The sequence below is a fragment of the Phytophthora infestans genome, genomic scaffold, assembly GCF_000142945.1.
Source record: "Phytophthora infestans T30-4 supercont1.35 genomic scaffold, whole genome shotgun sequence".
NCBI lineage: Eukaryota > Oomycota > Peronosporomycetes > Peronosporales > Peronosporaceae > Phytophthora > Phytophthora infestans.
Window position 1 is genome coordinate 891575 of NW_003303724.1, and position 6921 is coordinate 898495.

Here is a 6921-nt window from a genome sequence, read left to right on the forward strand (position 1 = left end):
TTTCGGCTTTGCTATAATAGTAATATTAACCGTTTTTTCAAACAAATACATACTTTACATGCAATATAAATTGCCTAAGACAATTATCTATCGCATCTGTCGGGTGTGGTGCACGGGAGCAGATAGCGCAATGACCGTGCAGCCACGCGCCTTCATTGCACGGTGGCAGTGGTGAGTGCCAGGTGACGTAAAAAAGATATATATTCGCAAAGTCTCTACAAAAGCGCTGGTTGTGAAGCCTACTTTAATATTAAAAATACTATCGTCTCTACTTTAGAAAGTTTGTGGAAAATAGCATCGCCGAGCTTTAACAAATGCAGCCTGTGAAGCTTATATTAATCATATTAATACTATTAATATCGTCGTTTAAAGTGTGTGGAAAATTACATCCCAGAGCTCTTACAGAATACCGGTCTGTGAAGTCTACATTAATAATAATAAATATCTCTACTTGCAGAGCTCTTAGAAAATAAAGGGGTTACTGTGCCCGATTTGCAGTACATACGACAGGTTTTGCGTAGCTGAACGCAATAATCAAGTATCTGCTAATTGTTTGCAACCAATCGATGCGTTTCGTGCTCAGCAGAAATGTTTACCTTACGTCCAATCGCGAGGGAGAGAGGCGGTCTGATCGTGCGACAGATCCAGTCAGTGTCGCAGGTCGGTCGGTATTGCCCAATCAGGGCGCGAGTTAATTGTGTCACGCTTTCTGGCCATATTTGTAATTTTGGCATAGTTAGGTCGAGTCAGAAAGGTAGGCGCGGTCGGTAAGAAGGGACGTAAATGTATTAGACAGGCCAAGTGTAGCCATGCGAAAAGGCAGGAAAAAGCAGCATAAAAGGAACCGGACGGACTTATTGACAGACGGACGGACAGACACGCTGCAAGGTTAGGGGGCGGTAAACTAGCGGTCTGGGCGTCCGCTCCGCGGACGCTAGGGCATGGTTGGTTGGTGTAGTGTGGGCTGACCGCCTCCGCTGCGCTGCGGTGGGCTTAGAATTTCTACTCGAAGCGAAGCAACATATAGTACATGTATACTGTGATCTACGTATATTATGCTCCAAAACAGCACCGCACACAGTATCCGTAGTGCTCACATGTTATTGTAGACATGACCAGGGTTTAACGTGATCTGCAAGAAGAGCACCGTCTTATCCTGGAAGCTTTTGTCTATAATCTCGTTTGAGCGCATTGCTCCCAAAATGACACGAATCGGAGGCGCGCGTGGTTGCAAAGCTAATATATACTGTACGGAAGACGGGTCAGTATCAATGATGCTACGAAATATACGTTGATCGGTGAGGAATCCCAGTGTAGCTAGAGTAAGTACGCCTACTCAAACGTATTTTACCCATCTGCACGTCATCGCCGTGAGGCAGTCGACACATATCACCGATTGCGACGGTCGAATAGAGCAATGTTAATCAGCTCCGCGCGCGAAGTATCTTTTAGGATAGGTAGTATATGCCGATGGTCGCCACAAACATCAATATTATGCGTTGAAATTATTCTGCTGAGCTGTTTGTGATGTAACTGAAGGGTATTTCCACTATCTTCCGCATGCATTTATCTTACTTGCATAGCTGACGTACTTTCGGACTTATTTGTATAGCTTCTGACTGACAGAGTGGCGTAAATCCTTTCCGACTGACATTATACTGAGTCCGATATGTACGACAAAAGGCCTCGTCCACATCGGACGAAGAAGCACCACTGCGTGCACATTCTTTTGACCGGCTGCAGCAAACGAAGCTATATGGCTGTAGGCAGAGTATCAGATCGTAGTGATGGTTAGACTTGAATTGAATAATAGTTCATGTACATTAGATGGAGTACTTTCGCTGCCTACTTATCAGCTCGGCGTGCTATTTGATGTGTCCGTGCATATATCGCGAGGTCGTTAATGAGTGCATTTGCCACGCGCTCGTGATATTACCAACCTATGCATGGGGTCTCTGTTTCCTTATCGGGACGTTTGCGTCTTCGTGCTAGCTTTCTGTGCTTACGCTTTGATGTTTAGTCTGTATGATCAAGCGCGTCACTAACTGGGCACAGGCTATTCCGCAGCGATACAGGTATGCTGAACGCGCGTCTGCTAGCAGCAGCCAACGCGATATATACGCGCGAGGCGGGCACACCTTATAACTACCCGCGACTGAGCCGAGATCTTATCTTGACTATTATGGACAGGGCACTAAAGTATAGTACTGCGTACAGACAGTTCGACTTACCACACACACCGGTATTGTTTGCGCTACCACACACGTGCTCGTATCTATGTAGACAGCAACTTAATCGTCGCGTGTAGTGCTCAATCGATGCTGTAGTATCAGTTTGTAGGCGCATATTAATGGAACATACGCTGTGAGCGCTGATGTCACAGATAGCATGGTTTGCATGTATCCAAGTGAGCGAGTGTACTCTCGATCTATTGTTACGCGGAAGCAGATAGGGACGGTCAGCTTGCAAGGGTATGCAGCAGACACCATGCGCTAATTATTATTTGAAACGCGCTACCCTCTGTAGGTGCGTCAACACTATTGGTAGCGCCATATTCAGTTACCGTATGTGCGGCTCCAAGCCTCGTACCGTCAACCAGTATACTAAATACAAATATAGGTAGGAAAATGGGGGCCTAAAAGGGTATATTTACCAATTACTTGCTCTTCTGTTGCTTCTTTTGCTCGATGTACTTGGCGTTTCGGGCGGTCAGCTTGCGAGGGCGGCTGTGCCTCTTTTTCTTCTTGGGGTACCAGTCAGGACCCATCGCCTTCTTGACGTTCGCCAGGCTTTCCTGGTGGCGCACTTCGGCCGAATCAGGTGGGGGGGGGGGGTCCTCCCAGAACTCAGCCGTTTTTGGGCCGTTCTCGCAGGCAATACAGCGCCGCACGATGTCCCGCCCGCTGATTGTACGGAGTGCGTAGCCGTACTGTAGCTTCCCGCAGCAGACGCAGCGCGCCCGGGCATCCGTCGTAGACCGCTGCCGGTTCTGCAGAAGCGGGTCAATCTTCGCCTCGCATTGCTTGCACGTAGGGCCCACCATTTTGCAAGCTGTGAGTATGTTAGCAAAATATATTGTTTTAACCAATTACTTTCGCCCAAATATTAACCAATAGCACGGTAATAAAAGGCTGATATTTATTATTAAGCAAAATAGTACAATGTTATATATTATTAATATTTGGCTTTGCTATAATATATTATTATCAGATTTCCAAACAAAAACATACTTTACATGCAATTTAAATTGCCTAAGACAATTATCTATCGTGCGCGCATGCATCTGTCGGGTGTGGTGCACGGGAGCAGATAGCGAAATGCCCGTGCAGCTGCGCGCCTTCATTGCACGGTGGCAGTGGTGAGTTCCAGGTAAAGTACAAAATATATATATTCGCAAAGTCGCTACAAAAAGCGCTGGTCGTGAAGTCTACTTTAATATTATAAATACTATCGTCTCTACTTTAGAAAATGTGTGGAAAATAGCATCGCCGAGCTCTTACAAATGCGGCCTGTGAAGCTTATATTAAGCATATTAGTACTATTAATATCGTCATTACTTTGAAAAGTGTGTGGAAAATAACATCCCAGAGCTCTTACAAAATACTGGTCTGTGAAGTCTACATTAATAATAATAAATTTCTCTATTTGAAAAGTGCGCAGAGCGCTTAGAAAATAAAGTGGTTACTGTGCCCGATTTGCAGTACATACGACAGGTTTTGCGCTGCTGAATGCAATAATCAAGTATCTGCTGGCTGTTTGCATCCAATCAATGTGTTTCGTTCGGGGCAGAAATGTTTACCTTACGTCCAATCGCGAGGGCGATAGACGGTCTGATCGTGCGACAGATCCAGTCAGTGTCGCAGGTCGGCAGGTATTGCCCAATCAGGGCGCGAGTTAATTGTGTCACGCTTTTGGATATAATTGTAATTTTAGCATAGTTAGGTCGAGTCAGAAAGGTAGGCGCGGTCGGTAGGATAGGAGGAAACTGTATACGACAGGCCGAGTGTAGCCATGCGAAAAGGCAGGAAAAAGCAGCAAGACGGGGAATGCGACGGACTGACGGACGGACAGACCGACAGGTTACAAGGTTAGAAGCGGGGAGACTAGCGCTCTGGGCGCCCGCTCCGCGGACGCTAGGGCATGGTTGGTTGGTGTAGAGAGGGACGACCACCTCCGCTGCGCTGCGGTGGGCTTAGAATTTCTACTCAAAGCGAAGCAACATATAGTACATGTATACTGTGATCTACGTATATTATGCTCCAAAACAGCACCGCACACAGTATCCGTAGTGCTCACATGTTATTGTAGACATGACCAGGGTTTAACGTGATCTGCAAGAAGAGCACCGTCTTACCCGGGAAGTTCTTGTCTATAATCTCGTTTGAGCGCATTGCTCCCAAAATGACACGAATCGGAGGCGCGCGTGGTTGCAAAGCTAATATATACTGTACGGAAGACGGGTCAGTATCAATGATGCTACGGAATATACGTTGATCGGTAAGGAATCCCAGTGTAGCTAGAGTAAGTACGCCTACTCAAACGTATTTTACCCATCTGCACGTCATCGCCGTGAGGCAGTGGACACATATCACCGATTGCGACGGTCGAATAGAGCAATGTTAATCAGCTCCGCGCGCGAAGTATCTTTTAGGATAGGTAGTATATGCCGATGGTCGCCACAAACATCAATATTATGCTTTGAAATTATTCTGCTGAGCTGTTTGTGATGTAACTGAAGGGTATTTCCACTATCTTCCGCATGCATTTATCTTACCTGCATAGCTGACGTACTTTCTGACTTATTTGTATAGCTACTGACTGACAGAGTGGCATAAATCCTTTCCGACTGACATTATACTGGGTCCGATATGTACGACAAAAGGCCTCGTCCAGATCGGACGAAGAGGCACCACTACGTGCACATTCTTTTGACCGGCTGCAACATACGAAGATATATGGCTGTAGGCAGAGTATCAGATCGTAGTGATGGTTAGACTTAAATTGAATAATAGTTCATGTACATTAGATGGAGTACTTTCGCTGCCTTCTTACCAGCTCGGCGTGCTATTTGATGTGTCCGTGCATATAGCGCGAGGTCGTTAATGAGTGTATTTGCCACGCGCTCGTGATACCCAACCTATGTATGGGGTCCCTGTTTTCTTATCGGTACTTTTGCATCGTGGTGCTAGCTTTCTGCGCCTACGCTTCTGATGGATCAGTCTATATGCCCAAGCGCGCCACTTACTGGACGTAGGTCATAACCGCGGTGATATAGGCAAGCTGACCGCGCGTATGTAGGTAGTAGTCAACGCGAAATATGCGCGCGGCGGGTACATCTTATAATCATTCGCGACTCAACCGGACTCTCGTCTCGACCATTATACACAGGAAACTAAAATACAGTACTGCGTACAGGCACATCGACTTGCGACGACACCTGTATGGTCAACACTACCATAAACGTGCTTGTGTCCATGTAGACAGCAGCATATTCATCGCGCATAGTGCTCACTCAATACTGAAGCTTACATTCGTGAGCGCATATTAGTGAAATATAAACTGTGAGGGTTGGTGGTACAGATAGCATGGGTTTGCGTGTGCCAAGTGAGCAAGTGTATTTTTATCTACGGTAACGCGTATGCAGATAGGAATGGCCAGCTTGCAAGGGTACGCAGTAGATACCATGCGCTAATTATTACATGAAACGCGCTACGCTCTGTAGGTGCATCAACACAATTGGCAGCATCATAGACAGTTTTCCGTCTAATCGGCTCCAAGGCTCGCACTGTAGCCAATATACTAAATACAAAGATAGGTAGAAACATGGAGGCCATAAAGGGTATATTTACCAATTACTTGCTCTTCTGCTGCTTCTTTTGCTCGATGTACTTGGCGTTTCGGGCGGTCAGCTTGCGAGGGCGGCTGCGCCTCTTTTTCTTCTTGGGGTACCAGTCAGGACCCATCGCCTTCTTGACGTTTGACAGGCTTTCCTGGCGGCGCACTTCGGCCGAACCAGGTGGCTGAAGCTTTTCCTCCCAGAACTTGGGCCGTTCTTGCAGGCAATACAGTGTCGCACGATGTCCCGCCCGCTGATTGTACGGAGCGCGTAACCGTACTGTAGCTTCCCGCAACCGACGCAACGCGCCCGGGTATCCGTCGTAGACCGCTGCGGGTTCAGCAGAAGCGGGTCAATCTTCGCCTCACATTGCTTGCACGTAGGGCCCACCATTTTGCAAACTGTGAGTATGTTAGCAAAATATATTGTTTTAACCAATTACTTTCGTCCAAATATTAGCCAATAGCACGGTAATAAAAGGCTGATATTTATTATTAAGCAAAATAGTAAAATGTTTTATATTATTAATATTTGGCTTATCTTTAATATATTTTTATCAGATTTACAAACAAATACATACTTTACATGCAATAAAAGTGACTAAAAGACTATGTATCGTGCGCGCATGCATTTGTCGGGTGGTGTGCACGGGAGCAGATAGCGCAATGACCGTGCGGCCGCGCGCCTTCATTGCACGGTGGCAGTTGTGAGTGCCAAGTGAAGTAAAAAATATATATTTTGCAAAGTCCCTAGCGCTGGTTGTGAAGCCTACTTTAGTATTAAAAAATACTATCGTCTCTACTTTTGAAAGTCTGTGGAAAATAGCATCGCCGAGCTCTTACCAATGCGGCCTGTGAAGCTTATATTAATAATTTTTATAGTATTAGTATCGCCTTTACTTTGAAAAGTGTGTGGAAAATAACATCCCAGAGCTCTTACAAAATACTGATCTGTGAAGTCTACATTAGTAATAATAAATATCTCAATTTGAGAGTGTGCAGAGCTCTTAGAAATAAAGTGTTAGTGTGCCCGATTTGCAGTATCTGCGCAGCTCGCCTGGCCGTTTGCATCCATCGATGCGTTTC